Source organism: Schistocerca nitens, chromosome 7, assembly GCF_023898315.1.
Source record: "Schistocerca nitens isolate TAMUIC-IGC-003100 chromosome 7, iqSchNite1.1, whole genome shotgun sequence".
NCBI classification, from domain to species: domain Eukaryota; kingdom Metazoa; phylum Arthropoda; class Insecta; order Orthoptera; family Acrididae; genus Schistocerca; species Schistocerca nitens.
Genome location: NC_064620.1, coordinates 358893564 through 358919047, shown reverse-complemented (window position 1 = coordinate 358919047; position 25484 = coordinate 358893564).

The window sequence follows — 25484 nt, the reverse complement described above, 5'->3', positions numbered from 1 at the left end:
GATGCCGGAAGCCTATAGTCGTCCTCTCTATTGAAATTAGATGCATTCTTGGAGAATTCAACCGCGTCTCGGACCAGTCTTTTATAAATGTTTGTTTCTTTAGCCAGTACACATCGATGTCAGAGCCACAGTTCTCATGATGTTCCGCTGCTGCCGATTTTGCACTTTGTTTTAGCCGCATGTTCCTTAATGCGTTTCTTAACAATTCTTCCCGTTTCGCCTATATATATTTTAACTTCAGTGGTATTGGTTTTATCGTTGTAAAATCCCATCTGAGTGTTAATTATTTGCGTGAACATCGTGTAATGCCGCGTATAAGAAAGGGAAACTCTCCCAGCATGTGTAGGAATCTGACAGCAGCACGACTGTGCCCTATTGACTCTGCAGTTTATCGAATAGCGAGTTTTCTGCTCATGTTGGTTGGGTTGCTACGACTCTCGTGATAAATGTAGAGGCGATGGATTCAGAGGACCAGGCTCAACGACATGTAGGATTTGAGGTGCTTCTCACCATAAGAAACCAAAAGGACAGTCACTGCTAGTTTAAGTGTGCAGGATCGTCTCGCCACCTGATGGACCTTGAGTTAGGCCCTGGGTATTTGCGCGGCAAAACAAGTATCCACACGGATAGTACGGCAACATCTGCAGAAGTATTGACAGTCAGGGAAGAGTGACACATCGACATTGTATACAAGAGTGGTTCTACATCATCTTTCCAGAAGAACCCAGTTCTGTAGCGAACATAACGATGAAGACATCCACGAATGGAGGCTCTCAGGAGAAGGAACACTGCCAGATTAGTCATCGTCATGAAGCATAAAATACGATTTGATGTTATGGGATTCCACTATATACGAAACAAGATTGACATGTCAGTAACTGAGGCAGCAGCGGCTGCATTCCGGACATAGTAAGTGCAGTGGCTGTGCCCTATATGTGATGAGTCAGTGAAGGTACCTTTCAAAAACATAACACAAGAAGACATGTCGTCTGAACCGCTGTCAGGTTAGTCCAGCCAGCATGTACTCCAGATCTCTAACCCACTGGCAACATCCGGTCCTGTGCCGCCCTCATCAACCAATGTGACTGATGGACTCTGACGTAGAGCTAAAGCGGTGTCGGCCATCCATAGCTCAGTTTGATTCAGTGCTCAGCCAGGCTGAAGCCATGGCTGCTATGAGACCTGGCAGCTCATTGTACTAAATTTCACACAGTGTATAAACCAAAATGTCTTATGCATTTAATCGCCTTTCATCCTACTTCCTATGTACGCACATTAAGTGAACTTTCCTTATTTCCTGTCGTGTCTGGTGTTGCAATTTCAATGGCCCGCAGGTTTTTTTTTTTTCAAACTGAATTTCGGAATACTCTAGGAGTAATTTGCGTAGATACCTGTGTGATTGGATTACAATATGTCGTAACTCGGTGTTAGAATATTTAACAAAGAAATCTGCAGTGACTTGCTGTTAATGTATAACTTGATTCGTTCTAGTCATACAAATGGAGTCTCATTTTCTGTTCGTATCATTTTTTTATCTGGTTTCTAACATCATTTCATTTATAGAGTGCGAATGGAATGCAGCAGATTGGAAAATTCGGCTTCTACTTGTTCGCCATGCTTGCAGAGCTCTTCATTTACTGCTGGTTTGGGGATGACCTCATTACAGAAGTGAGTCACCTATTTTTCATTAGCTTATATGCAATACCACGTAGATTTACTTTCCAAGAAGTTTGCTTCAGTGAATATTTTGTCTGATACTGAGAAATATGAAACTGCTTGCAATAAAGTATTTGCATCACAGTTTTACTTCGAAGGTTAAAGTTCTTTTAATTTTTCAGAAGTAAAATTAAAGCATTAAAAATATCTGTTCATACAATTAAATGCGCCGTATTTGAGCAGAACTAGAAAAGGGACCAATTGTAAGACGTCACAACTGCTAATATCACAGGATTTTCTTTATCGTTTCCATGTATTTGGTGGAAATTTTTATGAATAATTTGTCTAAAAGCAGCATCCAAATTACTGTATTAAGATGTTGTGAAGGTAAAAATTTGAGTTAGAAATGCCACCTTTTCTGCCTGTTTGTTGCTGTTGTTGGCCTGTCGATACTTCTCGGTAGAGCTTCTGGTAATCTGGTTGTTAAATGGGTAGAGCAGGAAAGCAATGGCGACTGTACACAATATATATCCTTTGACCTTTTGGTTGCTTACTTATAGTGGCAGGAGCAAACACATGAGATCATCATGTCAGTCCTCTCTCTTAAGTCATGCACATCCACGTCTCTTGGTCTCTCCAACCTTCACCCCCCTCCCCCCCCCCCCCCCCATCCAACCTTCCCCGCATGATAAATCAACTCTCATATTATTCGATTCGAGCTACTTACAGTTTCCACTATAAGCCAATTTAATTGGCATTATTGGCAAAAGATAATGTATACTTATACACCACGGTACAGTGAGCAATATGGCGGAGAGGAGAACATTTTCGTGATGGCAGGGCTAATCAGCACCTGTCTGCGCAAGAGAACGCTAATAAAAATTGGTTAAGCAGTAAATTTTTGTTTTAGAAGAAAACGAAATTGTAGTCAATGTGTTTTAGAGGTAATGGACTGTCTTTATAGAAAAAATATAAACTATAATTGAAGCCTAGATGTCATACAGCTTTTATGGTGATGAAAAAGTAATTGTGACTCACTGCTTAAGGACGTATTAGGAAAATGTAACGAAAAACTTCCATTATGTTATGAGCTACATAATATATGTGGTAGACAGATAAGCGAAATACATGCCTCTTCCAACCAGCGAGTCGGACAATGAAGCAGTCGCCATCATCAGTGGACGAGAATGATGTCGTAGCCCGCGCCCATCCTCACCACTCTAGTCGGCAGTTTCATTTTTTATGACAGTTAAATAATGAGCTGCGATTGCAAGAGCAAAATATTGTGTGTGTGTGTGTGTGTGTTTGTTTGTTGACTTAGAAACTCTATGATAGGTGTAATTCCAAGATAGGGACGCCGCTTAACAAGCAGTTGAAAAATGTGGCTGGGAGTACAAAATAAATTTTTGTTGGCTTAGAAACTCCCTGCCTGCTCAGTTGCCACGTAAGTGGCATGGCTTAGGATAGGGAAGCTGTAGAGAGAGGGGATAGGCAAGGGATAGGAGGGAGGGAGAGGATGGGTAGAGGATGTTGTCCTGCATTAACCCCTGTTCTTATACATAGGCAACCCAACGATCAAACACCAAATTTCAAAGTCGCTAACGCATTCCTACTACCTACCTATCTTAGCAGTCACAATAATTAAATGATTGTCAGAACATAATACGATTTATATAGTGTAATAATGAATTGTTGTAACTGCGTATGAAGAATGGAAAACAGAGAATCCGTTACATCTTGATCAGTTTGGTTGCGAGAGGCAGTTCTGACGTTGCGTTTGATATGGAAGCAAGGCTGACAAGAAAATCAGGTGACACTCGTAGGATTTTTCGACATAGATATAATGTTCGACAATGTAAAATGGTGCAAGATGTTCAAAATTCTGAGAAAAATAGGAGTAAGCTACAGGGGAAGACAGGTCGTATACAGTATGCAGCGTACAAGAACCAAGATGGAGCTACAAGATCGGAATACCAAGTGCTCGGATTGAAAAGTGATAAGACGTGGATGTAAGAATATAGCCAGGATTCTGTGAAAGTGATGATCCGATCTGTTAAAGAGGACTTTAACAAAGCTCATATTTTTATTTATATTTAAAACATATTTTTATTTTTTTAGATAAGTATTCTTATGTATGAGAAATACCCAGATAGGCAATTAAATTTTTTTAATTGGAAATGTGATAACTTTATTTTATTGCCAAATGAATTAAAACTCTAGTATAATATATTGCGTCTTTGCCAACAGAACACAGCTCAGTCTTCTAATATAAAATTCACTACAGCAGAGCAGAAGAATCTTAATGATGGACTGAATAACTTATAATGTTAAAGGGTTCGAATCTCTTTTGACAAAAGCTATGTTTCTCCTACTACAATTTTGTACTTAAGTTTCCAACTTACCTGAAACCAAGTCACAATTCTTTAGCATAACAAGGCATTCCAGGCTAAAATTATCGTTTCATTAAAACTCTTCAGTTTTCTTAAGTGACCAATAACATCTCTATAAATTATTATTTCAACAGTCAACTTGAAATTATCGCAACCAAATTTATTTACAAAACAAGACGGAATACACAAATACCATGAGCTACAGTTCTGGGATCTTAAAATAGGTTCACGCATTGATTTTAACTAGATTTGCAATGTATGTGACGTCACAAATAAGTTTGTGGTTATTCATGGTAATATAGTTGTACAGTCTTTGACGTTAAAAAAACTCCTCTGTGATGTACAACATGCGTTATCTCTTATATGACGCTTATTTACGAATACCTCAGAGCTGCCAGTTGTGACGGCTCGACACACTGTTCCAAGGACATTACTAACAATACATTTCAGTCTACATCTTTCTTGCAGTAAAATTAGAAGACGTGCTGTTTCGCCGCTCGACAAATTAGCCATACTTACGCATAGATACGGAGCACAATATGACGATCACTAGCTTCCTTCCAATATAAATATCACTTAACTACGCATATTGTCGAAATCTTACGCAAAGCTACATTATAACTAACTAGAACCCTAGACGTAAATAACTAATCCCCAAATCAAGATAAGTACTGTTACAAAAATAATGAAAAAAATATTTTTGTATAATTGTTTCTCCAATTTAAAAACATTACTCTTCGAAGATAATCATAGAACATCTGAAAATGCTTCATTTTTATGGTGTTACAAGAGCGTAAATAGATTATGGATGAAAAGAGAGAGAGGGGGGGGGGGGGGGACTAGAGGTCGGCTGCAGCAGGGCGCAATCGGCTGAGACGATTCAAGCAACCCGCTGAAAAAATCTTTTAGAAACGAAAGACCTATAGATTGTGCTGTCATTACATACACCTTCTGCTCTCCACAAACCGCTCCCCATCTTCCATATCGAACTGGTTTCCCCAACTAAGTACTGCCCGGGTGTTCAGACTGGCAATACTTTGCCATTTTAATCCTGCCTCGGGCATGGATGAGTGTGATGTCCTTAGGTTAGTTAGGTTTAAGTAGTTGTAAGTCTAGAGGACTGACGACCTCAGACGTTAAGTTCCATAGTGCTTAGAGCCATTTGAACCATTTTGAACTTTGCCATTTTTGTTTATCAACGTGATTTTTGGACAACACAGGCAAATCCAAGTGTCTTTTATGTAGTTATTTTAACTTAATGCTATTTGTAGTTATGTTTACCGCTCCACTGTCTTGTGAAATACTGAAATATTGCAGCACTTAAGTTCCACGTCCCAAGTAACGACCTCAGTACTTACATTAAACCGCTGTAGATATGTAATTAAGCTAATAGAGCAGAGTGTGAATAGTTTTAACTTACCATAACGTTACTGGACGTATCGAAATTGATTTTCCTCCCCTTTCTTGTTACAAACTCATCCACAATTAGGAACTATCACACAGAACAAAAGCAATTAACGGCAGCACTTACATTAAATTCAACTGCAAGTAATAACTGAACTGATCAACAAAACAACAACTGAGCTCACGCAAAGCCAACACTCTACACTAGTAGGTCTTGGCGATAGCTGATAGTACTATCGAAATATCAGTAATTTAAATCAATCTATGGCCTTCTTACCTGTCGACAAGAAAATGGATATATCTTTCAGTTTTCACTAGACGGCAGCTTTGACGACTGTATTTACTTCTACACGATTGGGGGGGGGGGGGGGGGGAGGGGTCGGTATCCTCAGGTCCCTTCTCCCGTTTGGCTGCGTCGTTGAGGGATGCAGTCTTTCCTAGGAAACAATGACGGAAATGAAAGAAAGTTTCAAGAACGGTATTAAAAATCAAGGTGAAAGGATATCAATGATATTTGCTGATGGTCATTCCTATCCTCAGTCAAGGCAAAGATGCATTACGGGATCTTTCGAGTGGAATGAGCAATCTAGTGAGTAAACTAAAGAAAGAAAAAAGTAATGAGAAGCAACAGAAATGAGATTAGCTGTCAGTTTAACACCAGGATTGGTGATCACGAAATAGGAGTTAAGGAATTCTGTTATCTTGGAAGAAAAGTGACCCATGACGAATGAAGCATGAATATAAGAAATGAGATTGTCTCCGCAGTATCGGTGAAAAAAGGAACATATGGAAAACACCGACAGGAACAAGGGAAAGATGATACGACATGTTTTAAGACATCAGGAAATAACTTCCACGTTGCTAGAAGGTGTTGTAAAGGGCAAAAATTGTAGAGGAATACAGAGATTGGGATATATCCAACAAATAATTGAGACGATGGGTGCAACAACTAAAATTTCACTGGAATTACATAAGAATATTTGATAATTTGTCAATGTACGTGGTTATCAACGTTTGTGACCTTCCTATTTTGTGATTTCTGTTATAAAAGTGACATTTAATTACGGTCCTGTTTGGACACATTTGATCGCTATAGTTCAAGTCTCCTCGTTTACCACAACACGTCGGAAACATACAAATGCCACACTAATTCCTTGACTACACGTCGGTGCTTATACACTCGCATCGGGGTGCGCTACGTTGCAGATATGCTGCAGCAATGTCCTCGAACGGAAACTTTTTGATTGCGCCTTGTGCCATGTCCTGTTCAAGCCTCTTCGTTTCTGCATAACTGTTGCAGCATACATCCACTTTCACCATCTTTTTCTACTGAAACCTCGGATTGCTTTTGTTGTGGTTGGCAGGAGAGTCAACACCGTGTTACTAAAGGAGGCCGAAATGCACGCGTTTTAGCTCACGCAGGCTGGCGTGAGGTCTGGAACATGACAAGGAAATTAGAATTTAGAAAAACGGACGTAGCTGGTGGAATACTTAACTTTAATCCATTAATGATGAACGTCGGTTTTGACAGTACATGATTCACAATATCAATAGTAACTGGTAGGTCGTAGCAAATGACGTAGCTGAAGGCTATGCTGAACTATCGTCTCGGCAAATGAGAACGTAAGTAGGCAGTGAACCATCGCTAGCAAAGTCGGCTGTACAACTGGGGCGAGTGCTAGGAAGTCTCTCTAGACCTGCCGTGTGGCGGCGCTCGGTCTGCAATCACCGATAGTGGCGACACGCGGGGCCGACGTATACTACCGGACCGCGGCCGATTTAAAGGCCACCACCTAGCAAGTGTGGTGTCTGGCAGTGACACCACAGCTTTTGATATTTTTGCCCCCTCACTCGTTCCCATTCCCAGATGTACTTCTCTTTGGCGCCTCATGATATGCCCCATCAAGCAGTTCCTTCTTTTAATCAAGTTCTGCCATATATTTATTTTTGCCCCAGTTCGATTCAGTGCCTCCTCATTACATATCCGACCTATCCATCTAACTACCATCATTCTTCTATAGTACCACATCTCAAAAGATACTATTCTGTACTTCTCTGCATTGCTTATAGTCAACGCTTCACTTCTTTACGAAGCTACACTCCAGACAAATACATTTAGAAAGTTTACTCACTTCTAGCATGCTGCACAGAGCACTGGACTCTCGTGCGCAAGCAGTATCTTGCACTTAGCCACTCATGCAAACAGTGAGGCCAGTGTAAAACACGATGGCGCTATGGTAGGACTTGTGTGGATGGCTTCATAATGTACTATCGCAACTGGCCGCCATTTATATAAAACAGTATTCTGTGCAATTCTGACTGTTTTGTAATATCATCGAATCATTACACTCGGAAAAGACTTCCCGACAGTTAAACTGATATAATTAACAAATTTATTTTTTAGAAAAATGCTTTCCTTGCTATAGCCACGCTGCATTTCATATCGTCTCTCGACCATCATTAGTTATTTTGCTGCCCAAATAACAAAACTGAACTAGAACTTTTAGTGTGGGTTAAGAAGTCTAAATAAATGCAATTCCTCTTCAACCAACCATGGAAGATCAAGGACCCCATATGTCAAATTACTCAGAAAATGTTTATGAGAAACATCAGAAACTTTACTGGTAAAGTTTTGTCCATTCTGTATGACTCTAGTTCATCAGATAACACTCCCTTCGTAGGACAGGGTGTTTTCGAAAGCTATTACTGATAAACATCAGTGAATGGATACATGAGAAAAAACTTGTTGTTTCCAATGTCCTTTCTTCAGTTTTCTTTGAAAGCTTGTGCCGAAGTTCAAAGTTTGCAGGGGACAATCTACCAACTGAGTCTCTGGACTATCCTCAGAGCGTAAACGAGAGCCTCTATGTGCCACTATCCCTTTTCATAGCGGCAAACTGAAGCCCTGAGACGTAGGCATGTTCAGATGACGCTCTTGGTAGACTGTCGTCAAGAAACCGCACAATTTCTGTTACTAGCACTGACAAAAAAACTTTAATGCGTTAGGGGCGGGGGGCATATCAAATTGGAATCACTGCAAAGTGAATGTTTCATTTTGGGATGCATGTATTACCTGGAAACTGAAATTTTCCGCCTCCTCATTTAAATATAATTTGTATCGTCGTGTACAATTAGAACAGTAGAGGGCTACTGACTGAACTTTATGATGAGCCAACATTAATTTACTATCAGTTAAATGATATGTCGCGACCCCTACAGTTTGAGTGCAGGTAATAATCGTGTAATGGTGGATGTGATAATGTTCAGAATGCAATTTTCCCAACGTTATTCTGACCGTGAAACTCAGGACATACCAGTGCGTTATTTGTTTGTTTGTAATTGGAGCGGCCGCTGTGGTTCAAATGGTTGGTTCAAATGGCTCTGAGCACTATTGGACTTAACATCTATGGTCATCAGTCCCCTAGAACTTAGAACTACTTAAACCTAACTAACCTAAGGACAGCACACAACACCCAGCCATCACGAGGCAGAGAAAATCCCTGACCCCGCCGGGAATCGAACCCGGGAACCCGGGCGTGGGAAGCGAGAACGCTACCGCACGACCACGAGATGCGGGCTGGCCGCTGTGGCCAAGCGGTTGTAGGCGCTTCAGTCCGGAACCGCGCTGCTGCTACGGTCGCAGGTTCGAATCCTGTCTCGGGCATGGATGTGTGTGATGTCCTTAGGTTAGTTAGGTTTAAGTAGTTCTAAGTCTAGGGGACTGATGAGCTCAGATGTTAAGTCCCATAGTGCTTAGAACCATTTGAACCATTTGTAATTGGAGACACATTACGCGCTATGTAGGTTTTTCAAGAGATATCGTGATTCATGATGTTTTCATGCATGGAACTGTTATGTATACAACAGTCGTCATTAGGTCAGTGGATCTGGTGGACTGTTGCAGAGCGAGAACCTGGCCCTGGCGGCGTACGATGCGGTGACGTCACTGCAGGGATGTCCCCTCTTCATCAAGAAGTCGCTGATGCTGTTGATGCACCGCGCGCAGAGACCTCTGCGAATCACCGCTGGAGGCTTCTTCCCCCTCTCCAGGGAGTCCTTCGTGGCGGTGAGGAGGCTCATTCTGCATTACTGGAACCTTGTGTGACTCATGCTGGTCATAGCTGCACTGATCATGGCGTACGGGTATGAGGGACATTTCATATAGATGACAAGCAATTATAAATGGGTTGTAAGTAAGGAAGTTAGAGAGAAGCATGTAAAGAAAATAAATATCATAGTTCACTATCGAATGCAAGGAACTCATATAAACGATCAAGCACTGAAAAAGAAAAAAGACACAATGATAAAAAACGAAATAATAATGCATTTCGACCTATGAGAAGTAGAAAAGTCTGCGAAATGTCTTCCACATCCCGGGGTAACGGCATACTATGGTTGGAACAAATGTAAATTTGAAACGAGGAAAAGATAGTTGGTGCCCTTGAACTGGCAAACCGTTAATAAACGTCCCTTAGGGCTCTTCTGGTGATCATCAATGGACCGCAGCACTGGAATTGTTAGTGCTTTATCGATGGCCTTTAGGATGCGAGAGATTATTATGATCATGTTTTGTGCAATATAGAACCAATTAAGTCTGTTAGTAAATTCAAAGATGAGCTGTTAAAGAAATTCCTATCTGAAATCGACGATGAGGTCTTAGCATTAGGTGGGTGTGTTTTGAACAGCACCACTTGCCACAAACACACAGAACACCAGGCTTAGAAAACATAGAACACAAACGGGAAGACAACTAGGTGTATCTACTAGCGATAAAGAGACGTTATCGACATGTCATTAACTGATGAGCAAATATCAAGTTGTGACAACATACGAGTAATTGCATTTTAGAGGCAAACGTTTGAAGAAATTTCTTCTGAACTGCTCAATCTCTAACAAGTAAAATCTGACTTAAAAAAAGTTTGCTGTTGGTGAAAGTAGAAAATAGCCACGGCTTCGTTTTAGCGTCAAATTTTCTGGGATCAGTCAGCACACAATGCGCAGAAGTTACCCTTTAACGAGGAAAATTTAGTTTCTCATGTGCAGCATTCCCAAACAGAGCAATCTTGCTGAGCTTCTCAAAAACGCAAAAATTGTATTTTAGATTGTAATTACCATGGAATAGAAGAGAGTGATTTTAGCTGTAACAGGGATTCAGCACTATAGTACAAATTACTACATTTGTTGTGGATAATATCACACTGTTACCAGGTAGAGATTTTGACCTAAATTTATTAGTGATGCCGAGAGCACAGGTATGTGATAGAATAAATGAGAGCCACAAGAGGCATCTCCCGTATCCCTCAGTGAATCTCCTCAGAACTGCAAAAAAGGTAAGAGTACATCTGAGACGTAACATTGGGAAATGATGGTCCTCTAGAAACAGACGACGCGATATTTAGTACATTAAAAGCTGAGGTTGCACACATTTAGGAGAAGCCTACAGATTGATTGTGTCATAAATATATTCTTACTTGAAATGGAAATCAAACAAATGTCATCAATTATATTCTGCTGAAATTATTCCAAGCAAGTAGAAATGACGATTAGTTCAGTAAATGTGTTGGCGAAGAAAGACTGTACGACTTTTAAACATACTAGGTTTCCTATACAGGTGGTTCGTAATTCATGTGGGAACACCTCTGATGTAAGTGAGTTTCAAGTTGTCGAAACACCGCAATGACATCATAATCCAAATCAAGGCTTTAGACAGAAGTTTACTTCAGACCAACTAATCATCTTGATTTAAGAAGGCATTTCGATAATACTGAGAATGTAGAAAAGCTATTAGCCGCTCAACTCAAAAGGTAATGTAAGGTACCTCCAAGAGAAATATCAGCAGCAGCTTGTGTATCTGTAACGAAGGTTTTGCACGAAACCTATAAATTACAAAATCCTATACAAGGTGGAGTGTTTAAGAATAGAATTATACTTGGTTATTAGCACAGATGTGAAACTTTTTCACTTATATTGGCTCACTAATGCCATGAACATCGGCTCTACGCACGAAGTTAAACTTTCATTAGAATGGAAGCTCAAGGGCGCATGAAGGTATATGGAGTGAACATCACACGCATTCCATCGATTACTTTCATTTCCTTTTCTAGATATTCCTCGTTGCAACAGCTTAAATTAAGAGAGGGGACGAAGTTAGAATCTGTTCGAGGTGTTAACAAGAGATGATGGGTCAATGAGTACAAATGATGGTCATTTATTGTTTCTTCAGATAATTATACCATTATCATCAATCTTCACAAAAAGGCGAATAAGAATAACTGTGTCAAATAGAACACAAGTAAGAAGAATAAATTTAAGTAATGGTCCCCTAAATAATTAGTAAAACAAGGCTATGAACGTAAGCGTATTATACAGGGTGTAAATTTTAAGTTGACAAACCAGAATAACTTGAAAAATAAACTTCACACGAAAAAATGTGTAGAATCCAAAGTTGATTATTTTCGAGGGGGACAGCTGCTGGTGCTAAAATTAGCCCGCCACAAAGCGGGGATGGGGCGGGAGGCAACTTTAAAATTTCAAATGGGAACCCCCACTTTTTATTGTAGAATCAGATTCTACATAAAAAAAGACTAGGTACATTTTGTCTTAAACATTTGCTTTGGTTCTTGGTAGTTGGTGCTGTAGTTCAAGAAAATCCATGTTCTCATTTTTGCGTGGAAAATGGTTACGGATAAATAAAAAGTACTTATTTACTTCGTAAATTTTGATTCGCTAAAACTAAAACTCTCCCTCTCTCCCGATAGGGTTGGGTTTGAGAGAGAGGAAATGGACGGTTTTCAAATGAACAGTATTACGTTGATTTTAGAGAAAATCTTTTCTTCATTCAAAATCAAGGTAAACATCTTCTGTTTGGCTTAAATGGCACTTATGAAAAATCATGTCCTCCAAGCGGTGATCATTCTGTCGAACACAATTTTCAGCTCTCTACTAGCAGTCAAAGGCGGTAGCCGTTCAGACCCACCTCTTTAATGGCAGATTTCAAAACCATTAAGCTCTCGGGTTTGTTAATACAGACTCACTGTTTTAGATAACACTAGGAGAGAAAATCCAAGTGGACGAGTCTGGCGAACTGGTGGCTACGGCACGTTGCCGAAATGAGAAACGGGGCTTCGAGGGAAATATCCCTCACACTGCCATGGCTTCGTTCTCAGTACGCGATGCCTCATCATCCTATTGAAAATAAATACTTCTCTGCGCTTATCCGTCGTCTCCTCAGTTCTGACAGAAAGAAAGTGTTTGGCATTTATACATACGTTAGAAGTTAATTGTCACTATCACATCGTTCTTCTCAAACATCATTTTCCTGATGTTGCATGGAAAAATTTAAGTCACTTCTATGCCCTTCTCCATAAACTGTTATTTAATTTAAAATAATCTGATACGGTATAATTATTATTCCATGTTTTTCACAATTGATCACTAAATTTAGTGTCACGTTACACGATCCTGTGAAGGTCATTACAAATAAAGCAAGATGAAACAATAAGGGACGTGCTTTTTTATTATAACACAATTGTCTCACTGACATTACAAACAAATACTAGTGATGAAACATCGTATTAACGAGCTGAATTTTTCTTTGTTAAAATCTTCATATAGAAATGATGGAGATAAAAGATACTAAAAAGATATTACGTAAGAATTATTAAAAAACAGATGTCTATTTTCTGGAAACTGCCTCTAATTATTCCTTTATTTCTTCGCAGGTCGTCAATGTATCATATTCATTCTTCGCCATTCTTCGGAATTTCAAGGATGAACAAGAGTAGCGTAAATTTGTCTCAGGGCATTGCTGTTTTATAAAATTATGTCATGAATAATATTCGTTAGTAGTATGTCGTGAAGATCTGTATCCTTTATCCAGAAATAAAATGTTATGTAAGAAAACACTATATGCTCATATTGTGTCAAGTGAACAGCTCACTGACGGTTTGGAATTAAAGCAGCAGAAGATTGGGAACCTGTCCCAGTCACGTTTCCAAAGGAAGTGGCGGAGCCACGTATCAGTACGTAAATGGCACTTCATTCCTCCCTAAATTTGTGCGTTATACCATTGAAAATAACATACGCAGAGGTTTCAGTGCAAATAGTTACAGTTACAACATTTCGTGTAATATTTCTGCCACGTAGATATGCTTGTAAGTCATCTCTGTTACCGCTAGAATTATTGCAGTGAGGTTCCTTGCCACCAATTTTCGGACAGCTTTGATGCCATTCTCCATCTCTTCCTGTACTGCGTACTGCAAATCAAAGATCATTGCATATCCACTGCCTTTCATAGCCGCTTTCACGCACCAGCAGTAAAGAGTGCGTCTCTCTTCTCATGAATGGTACTTGGCGTGAGGGGCGCTGTAGTGGAAGACGTTCAATGTTTCTAATCACCTCTCGTGAGAATAAAGTACAGAAAACCGAAAGTCATGTAATACTTGACCTACAAATTATCGTGGATGAATGAGGAAGGCAGAACACTCAAGACTTTCTTCATATTCTCATGGACATACAGCTACTTAGTTTTGTCTTTTGTTTTGTTACATGCTTCAGGTTGTGAGAGTTTTACTTAAATAAGTTGCTCGGATAATGCTATCAAGCTAAAATAAAGGATCGTATATTTAAAGCTGTCTTACGTATTTCACCCTGAAACCACATAAATTTTCAATAAAGGTCATATACGGTCAAATTAATATAGGCAGAGAAACCAAACATGGATCTGATAGTACGAGTATGACCATAAAAATAGCTGGGAATTCCGTCGTGGTGGACTTTTTATGCTCGTAGATAGCAAATCCATGAAAGAAACTTTCACTATGGAGGGATATTATCTATAGATAGCAGACGGCACTGCAACAAGTATATTTCCATTCCGCGATGGGCTCAGGATGTGAATTAGGGCTCCTTCCAAACTCAAAATATTCTCAAAACCTACGTAAGTTTCATACATTTCACTTATTTTAGACAGTATTGGAAAAGAATGTCAGAGCATTACTCAGACTGTCAATAGCAGCATTTCACTACAGTCACAGATGTAACTACAATCATGTGATATTATAACCTAAATCCTGTATCATTTTGTACTTGTTATGTCTTTTTCTTTCATGGGAAGTATTGTATATCAAACACTGGAGAATCTTATATAAGATTAAAGCAGTCTAATCAACTATACAAATTTAGAAGCTATGTAGAATCACATTGGTTACTACTCTTAACAAAATTGAAAAATTTTACATTGCCTCATTCATTTTCAATTTACCGATAAAAGAGTAATAGTTTAAAACTACCAACATACGAATACAAACCAATGTCTCTCTAAAATATGAAATTTAACACAAGATTAAATATCATTATTACGAGTAAATCTCAGCAAACTGTAAAGTATATGAAACATGAGTATTTTTGTATTCTAATGGTGAGAATGCCACAGAATTAAAACATTGTGTCAGCGACATTTTACGTAAAGAAAAGAAAAAATATGTTAACAAATGTATTACACATTACATCAATGGAAATTTCTTTTGAGATAATTGTGTCGTTGTTGATGGTACATCTAGTTGGTGCATAACTTCACAGCATTTTTCCATAAGTTTAATAAACACAGCAGATAGGTGCTGCGTCTGTTTAGTGCTTAATCTTTACCTTATGGAAATAGCCATATAATCAGAAGATTGTGTCGTCATTTGACTTAAATAAATTTGTGAATTTGCACAACTTCTTAGCTTTTACTTTGTCTTACACCCTGTTACTGTCTTGTATTTTGTGTTTTGTTATCAGTTGCTACGTGCTCTTTATGCCATTAATAATTAAAAAAGAAAGAGACATGAGGTGTAAAACATTTGTAGCAAAGTGTTGATAAGATATAAATAAAAATAAAGAAATCTTCCACAGTTATTACGTAAACAAGAAATATAAAATGGCCAAAATATTCAGCACCTGAATGCACTCAGCAATACAAAATAAGCACTTACAGTAAGAAGAGTAGCCAAAAAGTTAACATGTTAACTCTAATGTAGTGCCAACTCAGGCACAGGGTTCATAAAAGTCCTGTTGCACTGTGGGTTATTTGGGGTAAGTAAGCGAAAAAGTGCACAAAGCACTAGACATACGTCAGACTTAATTTTCGGTTTCGGATTAACTAAGAATTTTTAAGTTTGAATGCTGGCATGCACTGAATTCTTCACATAAGCAATATATAATGTATCTCATCTTCAAATATTAGGCAGCATGTTGTTATATTCTTTCATATATCGAACTATTGTTCCACAGCAAACCATTCAGTACAAACTCATGTATTTGCAGACATGTACTTGTATTCTCAGTTTAAACCGAAAACAACATAGACTGACTGATGCTTCCACCAATGTTCATACATTCCAATCGCTTCTAACAGTGTGTCTGTTGTAACAACACTGTTCTTTATGCATATTACCTTGTCTCACATTCACTGTGACATAAAACCTGGCCGCAGGCTAACCACTGCATGAAATATGTCCGAATCGTTAACTTAAATGCCCAATAAAACTCACCGCTCCTCAGAATTCTGTCCAGACATCTGCACTAAATGGAAACTTGTGGAAACTTGTAGGGCGCAGAAGTGTCTGGAGGAAGTGTCGTCTAGCTTAGGTGGCTGCAGTGCTGTATCTGCTCACAGCCTAGTGTCGTGCAATGCGGACACAAACTCGCGAATTTGAGTCCATTCCTTCTTTAATTTCGAAACCGCATTTCGGATGTCTGCTAAAAATATCACCTGATGGAATCTCAAAGATAATTTGCTTCCGTTTCCAACCCAAAAGTAAGAGCAAGACCTTCCACAAACATTTTCGTGAAAGCCCTCACGGCTACATCAAAATCAGAATACTACATGCACGAGAATTGACTCCGAGACACAAACAATTGTACTGCTGAAAGATGACTTCGTCGTCGGGGAAGACATCAAGCATGAAGGAATCCAGTTGGTTCCGAGATCTCAGCATGCCTTCAATTACTACCACAGGACCCATGCAAACGCAGGAGAATGTCTCCCATAGCATAATACTGCTCCCACTAGCCTGCTCCCGCGGCGCGCTGCACGTTTCGACCCCCCGTTCACGTCGATGAAGACCATGGATCTAGTGTAGAAAAAACGTGTGCCATCCAAAGAGCCGACACGTTTCCATTGATCGATAGACGAATCGCGACAGTCCCGTGCCCACGGCAATCATAATTGACGTTGTCGTTGAGTCAACGTCTGAACAGGAGGAGTTGGCCTGCTGCGGAGATCCGTGTTGAACAATGGACGATGAACGGTGTGCTCCGAAACACTTGTGCGTGCACCAGCGTTGTGGAATTTCAGCAGAGATGCCACAGATCACCATCTATCCTACTCTACAGAGCAGACAAGCCTCTGAATTCCACGTTCTGTGAAGAGTCGTGGACTCCAACATTTAGCGCTTGATGTAGTTTCAATGTCCTTCTACCTCTTTCCATAGATGCTAACGAGAGTTCACGTGAACATTCGATCAGCTTCGCCGTTTTCGAGATACTCGTTCAAGGTGTCTGAGTAATAATAACCTGTCCTTTGTCAAAGTTTCTTATCACAATGGATTTTCCCATTTGCAGCCCATATCTTCCACTTACATACTTTTGTTTCGGCGTCACGTGGCCGCAACGCCACCAGGCGGCGTCCAACATCACGAAATTCGCTATACATACAGGTGAATTATGTACAAACACGTGTGAAATATATTAAATGAATGTGGAATGTGTTTGACATGTACATACGTGGACAAAGCCAAGGGAAAAAAGTTCACCCTAAACCCCTGGAACGATTTTAACGAAATTTCGTACACACATTGGTTGCGATCTCGAAAGAAATGCTGTAGAGGGTAAGAACCACCAGTGTCCTACAGGGGTGAGCGCGATAGTGTGGAGACAGAAGGGAGGAGGTGAACACAGATAGTGGGAAGCAGACAGCAAGAGCAGAGAGAGGTGTCCATGTGATCTAGGGGTAGCTTCTTTAGTAATCAACACGTCCGTCGTCCTCGGTTCGAACCTCGCCACCATTTCAGTTCTGAATGAAAATTATCGGCAGTGGCGGCCAAAAACTTCCGGTACAACAAGTCACCCTCATTCAGCTAAAAGCATTGTCAAAGATGGCAAGAGTGCGGAGGAGCAGACGGAGGTTAAGGGCACTCTCTCGCCCTTAGGTTGGGAAACTGCCCCTAACGGTGGAGGAATGAGCAATGATCAACAACATGGGTATGATTTTGTTCTACAGTATTACCTTCATTGTGTTAACCAGTTTTCTGCTTACATACCATCTTCAGACGTTTATTAATTGTTGTCGCTAAAGAAATTAAAATGCCTATAAACGATACTGGAAAAGAAGCTACACATGTGGACGGAAGCCTAAAAGTACAGTAAATAACATCTTTGATAGTGTGGCGGTAATGCAACATAAAAGTAAAAAGTTGAACAGTAAATAAATATAAACGGAACAAAAAGGTAAAAAACTTCAACACAAAACTGCAACAGCAAGCCTATAGGCTTTGATGCGGTTGTTCTCATCAGAATCGACATAAAATTAACACTGACAACGGTAGTTCAGCTATACATGCCGACGTCGCAAGCAGAAGATGAAGAGATACAGAAAGTATGTGAGGAACTGGAACGGGTAATTTATTATGTAAAGAGGGACGAAAATGGAGTAGTCATAGGGGATTGGAATGCGATAGTAGGGGAATGATTACAAGCAAGTGTTATAGGAAAATATGGGCTTGATACAAGAAATGAAAGAGGTGAAAGACTAATTGAGTTCTACAATGAATTTCAGCCATGTAATAGCGAATACACTGTCCAAGAATCACAAGAGGAGGAAAAGGCTGGGAGATACGGGAAGGTTTCAGTTACATTACATCATGCTCAGGCAGAGATTCCGAAATCAAATATTGGATTGTATGACGCAGTGACGAAAAGCAGGCCGAAGTTTAAGAGACTAATAAGGAAGAATCAGCGTGCAAAGAAGTGGGATACGGAACCACTGAGGAATGAAGAGATACGTTTGAAGTTATCCGAGGCTACAGATACTGCAATAAGGTATATCTCAGTAGGCTGTCCAGTTGAACTAAAATGGACATCTCTAAAAAGAGACATCACAGACGTTGGAAAGAAAAACGTACGTCCAAAGCAGGTAACTGCAAAGACACCATGGCTATCAGAAGAAATACTTCAGCTGATAGATGAAAGAAGGAAGTACAAAAATTTTCAGGGAACTTCAGGTACACATAAAGACAAGTAACTTAGGACTGAAATAACTAGTAAGTGTAGGTAAGCTAAGGCAAAATGTGAAAAAATCGAAATAGAAATGATTATCGGAAGACTTACTCAGCATCTAGAAAAGTCAAAATAGCCTTCAGTGAAATTAAACGTGAGGGTGGTGACTTCAAGAGTGCAATGGGAATTCCACTTTAAAATTCTGAGGAGAGAGCAGATATGTGGAAAGAATATATTGAAGGCCTCTGTGAGGGTGAGTATTTGTCTGATGTGACAGAAGAAGAAACAGGAGTCGATATAGAAGAGACTGCGGATCCAGTGTATCAGAATTTAAGAGAGTTTTTAAAGACTTGAGATGGAATGAGGCAGAAGGGATGGATACCATTCCATCCGAATTTCTAATGTTGTGGATGGAAGCGGCAGCAAAACGACTATTCACATAGATGTGTAGAATGTCTGAGTCTGGAAATATACCATCTGACTTTCGGTAAAACATCATATACACAATTCCGAAGACTGAAAGAGCCGACAAGTGCGAGAATTACCGCACAATCAGCTTAATACCTCTTGAATCTAAATTGCTGACAACAATAATGTACAGAAGAATGGGAAAGAAAACTGAGGAGGTGTTAGATGACGACCAGTTTGGCTTTATGAAAGGTAAAGGCAATAGATAGAAAATCTGACGTTGCGACTGACAATGGAAGTAAGACTAAAGAAAAATCAAGAGACATTCATAGGATTTATCGATCTGGAGAAAATGGTGGTAAGCTCCCGGGTAATATACAGTACGTACAAGGGCCAAGAGGCAATAATAAAAGTGGAAGACCAAGAATGAAGTGCCTGGAATAAAAAGGGTCTAAGACGGGGTTGTAGTATTTCGCCCCTTTTGTTCAATCTACACATCGAAGAAGCAATAACCAAAATAAAAGAAAGGTTCAAGAACAGAATTAAAAATCAGAGTGAAAGGATATCAATGATATGACTCGCTGATGGCATTGCTATCTTCACTGAAAGTGGAGAAGAATTACTGGATCTGCTGAATGGAATGAACAATCTAACAAGTACAGAACACAGATTGAGTGTAAACTGAAGAAAGACGAAAATAATGAAAAGTAGCAGAAATGAGAACAGCAAGAAACTTAACATCAGGATTGGTGATCAAGAAGTATATGGAGTCAAGGAATTCCGAAACCTAGGCAACAAAATAACCCATGACAGTGGGAGCAAGGTGGATCAAGAGCAGAATAGCACTGGAAAAAGGGCATTCCTGGCCAAGAGAAGTCTACTAGTATCAAACATAGGCCTGAATTTGAGGAAGAAATGTCCTATAATGCACGTTTGGAGCACAGCATTGTATGGTAGCGAAAAATGCATTTTGGGGAAACCGAACCAGAAGAGAAGCGAAGCATTTGAGATGTGGTGCTACAGAAGAAAGTTGAGAATTTAGATGAGACTGACAAAGTACGGAATCAGGTTCTTTTGAGAATCGCTGAGAAATGGAATACGTGGAAAACACTGACAAGGAGAAGGGAGAGGATGGTAGGACATCTGTAAAGACATCACATAAAAACTTCCCTCATACTAGAGGGACCTGTAGAGGGTAAAAACTGTATAGGAATACAGAGATTGGAATACAGGCAGATATAAGTGGGTTGTTTGTGTTTTTGCCCCAGATGATAATTAGAAGAAATATTTGTCAGGATTTGTAAGCAATCGGTCCTTGAGGTATGGCAATACGCGAACACCGAGAAGTAAGTTTGAGCAGTTTTATTAACAAAGGCTGATTATAAAACTCGCACGCTATGGACACCCATCATCACTGTGTCTTACATCCTAATTACGCTCGTATCGAAAGGCTCCATGATTAGCTAAGAAAACAGATATATTCGCGACCGAGTCCACGCTAGTTATAATGGCGCGCTGCAGACGGCAGCCAGTCGCTTACTCCCTGTGTCATACTGCGGCCAGACGCATGTGTACTGACCAAGCAAATTTTCAGCATTCCATATAGGTCGGCAGGCGACCACGCGTTATGTACCATATGGCTGGGTGCAACCCGTAGATCCTTACATCACTCTCCCCAGAGAAAAAGAACAACCATAGGTGGCTCAAAACGACCTCCTGGATGTTATTAATCTATTTCGCCATTTTTGGCATCAAAAGGCATTGCAACATGTATTTCATTTGCAGAAACAATAACGTTCGCTACAGAGAAGCGTGTCTTCAGGATGACAATTTCATACATGAGAAAAGCCGTTGACAAAAGATTAATTAATAAAAACATGATACTGACAACAAGTATGCATTAACATTACTGGATGAATCGAAGGACTTAATTATATTTGCTACTTCAATGAAGTTTAACTCATTATTGGAAGAAATCAAATTTTTGTGGATATCCTTAATTAAATTATTGTCTTCGGAAATACTTTATAAGGAATACTTTTCATATGTTAATATGTGTGAATCATTGTAATAAACAGATAACATTCTCGTTAATGGCAAATGTCCAGTTGTATGCAATGTAGTTGGCAATACACTAGGAATATCAAATAGTTCACCTGATAGATCACAATGTGCGGCATTCAAGATTAATCCATTATTATTCCATTTGAGTGTAGAGGGTAGCTCAGGTGTATCATAATTTTTACACGTAAATTTGACGTCAAGGGAGGAGTTAAATGAGAAAATTATACCTTCAGAACATCATTTAAAAATGGGTGATAAAGATGTGTTAAAATCCTACGGCATTCATCCTGTGGGGGATGATTCATAAACAATTTTTTCTCACAGCTGTACACTCTACTATCTAAGAATACTGCCAATTCAGGGCAAATTAACTTATGACTACATTTACACATATGCAAATCACTTTCATTTAGGCACACAAAATATCTTAGATGCTTGCTGATCAGTAGATAATCATTCAGCATATACTTTACATGAATACCTGCCTGTCTCCATTTCACAGGGTAAGTATAAATCTTATACATTTCAAAATTATGCTTTGATCTAACAATGGGTATAGAAACAATAACAGTTAAATCATCTTCATTCACTAAAGAGTGTGTGGTGGTTAACTTATAATAATCATATAAATTGTAAGAGTTGACAGGATAAATCATAGTATAGGTTGCATCTAGCTTTCGTTCAATTGATAGTAGGATCTGTAAAAATTGTCCGGGATGTAGTAGTACACAGCTCAAACAATCATTTGAACTACTTTCTAAGGCTGTTCTTAAGTTAAGGGCATCAATTCTAGCATTTGATCAAGTATCAGTAATCCTTAACAAAAGAGTGTTCAAATCTAAGTGTGCACTCATAGCCTTTTAATCCTTGAAATAGTTATTGGGTATCTGCATTCTTTTCATTACGAATTACGTGGAAATGTGAGATAAATTGCTTTACAATCTGTTCAACAAAAACTGTGTGCTTAGTAATTGTTCTTCGCATATTCTTTAATATGATAATTTCAATAGAGATGTTAGTTGAATCTGTACTGGACTGTTGTTCAAGAGCTAATATTTTGCCTTAAACTTCCAGTAGGGCTCGACTATTTAAAGTACCAAATACAGTATAAAGGATACTCCCTCCAAAATCAAACCAGGCAGGTTTATGCCTAATTAAAGTTTTGTGTGCAAAAGTTTTAAAAAAAAAGGATAACTCTCTTGTTCATAATTAGTAAATGTAGACTCTATCTGCATTTTGGCTGTGATCCAGTTATTATACCAAGATGTACACATTTCCAAAATTGTCTCATTACCCTTAACAGAACGAATTAGATCAATTTGCTTCTTTACAGAATTGAAATGTTGCTGGATTTCACTCAGATTGTACCTGAGGACAAGTTTTGCATTACTTGTTGAAACTACCATGTCTGATTGTGGTTCAAACAGAACACATGTACTCTGTGATACTATTACTACAGCATTAATAAAATGTGCTATCGTAGCAAACATTAGAATAAAAATGAACATGGTTAATTATTTCTAAATACTAGTGTTAACAATGAACATAAAATAAATGAGTCTCTTGTGGTAACCTGTGGAATAAAAGGTTTAGTTTCACTTGTGTACTCGTGCAACAGCTTCAGTACTAAATTTTCACAACACATTCACATAAGCACATGGCTGAAATAAACTCACGGATTGCACTCTCACACACTACAAACGTTTATCCAGATTGTAGGGGTGCCTGGAACAGGATCGCTCGGAGCATGGCGATGCCTCAGCCTCTAAGTCTGTACTGCAACCTCGCGGTTCTCGCTTCTGGGTTTGAGAACAGCAAGTCTACCTCTCTCTCGGTCCTCGTCGCCTTGAGATACTAGAAGAAATCTACCCAAAAATGGCTTTACACGATTGACATGACCGACAATCGAGTGAAAGGGCAGTTGGAGCTTAAGAGTGACTGGCGGCAACACCTCCAAGCTTGTATATGGTCCCTTCCAAAACTTCTTAAACTTTTTGACTTGACTCTTCTTTAACACCACGTTGCTCAGATACAGAAGATCTCCAACTCGATAATGTATCACTGCCGCTTGGTGGTCGTGTTTTCTTGTTTGCTGAAGAAAGGATTGATGATTTTGCTGTTTGACTCCCCTCGATGCTATTTTAGCTTGTGTACTAGATCCCTTAAGTGTTCATTGCTGATTCCGGCAGTCGCTCGTGCAAAGCCCACGGGTGAATGCATTCTTCTTCCATAGACGATCTCATATGGACTCAGGCCAGTTAAGCTGTACATTGTGGCATTATAACAACTTACCAAATACGGTAAACAGACATACCAATTGTCATGTTTGCTGCTTACATAATGGCTAACCTTTTTAATAATTGTTCTGTGGACTCGCTCGACTCTTCCATTTCTTCAGGGTGTCCTGGTGTAGTCCTTAACTGAGTTATTTGCACGAGCTTACAAGTCTAAGTAATTCACGAATAAAATTCGTTTCTTGATCACCAATTATACTTGATGATGATCCAAACTTAAGAATCCATTCTTTTTCAAAAACATTAGCTATAGTCTCAGCGCTCTGATCAGGTATTGGTATCATGAGAAAGTATCTAGAGAAATGATCTAACATTGTCAAAATGTATTTGTTTCCATCTTTAGTCGTAGGCAACGGTCCTACGACATCTAGTCCTACTCTTTCAAATGGTTCTCTTATCTCTGGCAGTTCTTGCAATGGTGCTCTACTTTTCCTACATTATTCCGTCTGCTACAGGAATCACATTGTGAAACAAACTCGAAAACGTCAACTTTGCAGATCGGCCACCAAAACATTTGAGCTATTTTAATGTATGTTGCTTTTCTACTGCAATGTCCTGATAATAAAGAATCGTGTTGTTCTCTCATTATTTGCTCTTTCATGCTTTCTGGAATAACTGGGCGGTTTCTTTACTAGTGATTTTGTACAATAATCCACCTATTTCGACAAAAGGCTGATCATTTTTCCATAATTTGCATAGTGGATCTTCTTCTTGAGCTGCCTTTAATTCTTCTTCTCGACTTATTGTAACACAAACATTGACTTTTCGACTCGTTACATCAGCATTCACATGTTGTTTGCCAGGTTGGTGAATAACCTTAAATTGTTACTCACTCAGTCTTAATGCCCATCTTGTTAATCTGGAACTTGGATCCTTTAAGCTCAATAACGATTTATGTGAGGCATGATCTGTAACAAATGTAAATTCTCTTCCTGTGAAGAAACATCTGTTAAGTGTTATACCAAAAACCAAAGCGCAAAGCTCCTTCTCAGTAGTAGTATAATTACATTCTGCTCTGTTTAATTGTCTGGAAACAAATGAGATTGGATGTTCATGACCATCAAGTTCTTGAGACAAGATTGCACCTATGGCAAAATTGGATGCATCTGTTGAAAGAATAAAATGTTTACTGAAATCTGTGTAGGCTAACCCTGGGGCTGTGGTTAGAGCAATTTTAAGTTATTCCATTGCCTTTTTGCACTCTGTTGACCAATTAAATATGACTCCTTTCTTCAGTAGCTGTGTAATTGGATGTCCTATAGTCGCATAACCGGCTATAAATCTTCTGTAGAAATTTGACAATCCCATGAATGGCTGTAGTTCTTTCAAATTCTGTGGTTCAGGAAAATTCTTTCCATCTTCAATTAATTTTGGATTATGTAGGAACACCTTCACTTGTTATAATATGTAACTTTACTTTGTGCAAAATGACATTTATCTATTCATAAGGACAGGTTTGCGCTTATTATACGCTCAAAAACATCTTGTAGTCTCTCAGTATGCTGTTTCATGTTTTGAGCAAAAATTATTACATCATCAAGGTAAACAAGTGCTTGTGTTGGGGTGAGCCCTCGTAAAACTGAATTCATCAGGCGTTGAAATGTAGCTGGAGCATTACGAAGTCCAAACGGCTTACAGAGATACTTGTATACTCTTGTTGCTGTTACAAATGAAGTTTTTGCTTGATCATCTGGATGCACTGATAACTGGTGATAACCACTTTTAAATCACATACTGAAAAAATTCTACATCTTACCAAGTAATCCAAGGTTTCCACTAAATTTGGTAAGGGGTAAATGTCGGGTGTGGTCACAGCTTTCAAAGATCGGTAATCACACATAAACGGAACTGTGGTTCTCCAGAAATTAATTTCTTCTTTACAATTACAACAGGTGAACACCACGGTGGGTCTGAAGGATCTCTTGGCTTTATAATTCAGGCTTCTGATTGTTCTTTAACCATGTCTTCTACCAACTCTCTTTGACTAAATGGTAGTCGGTAAGGTTTCTGT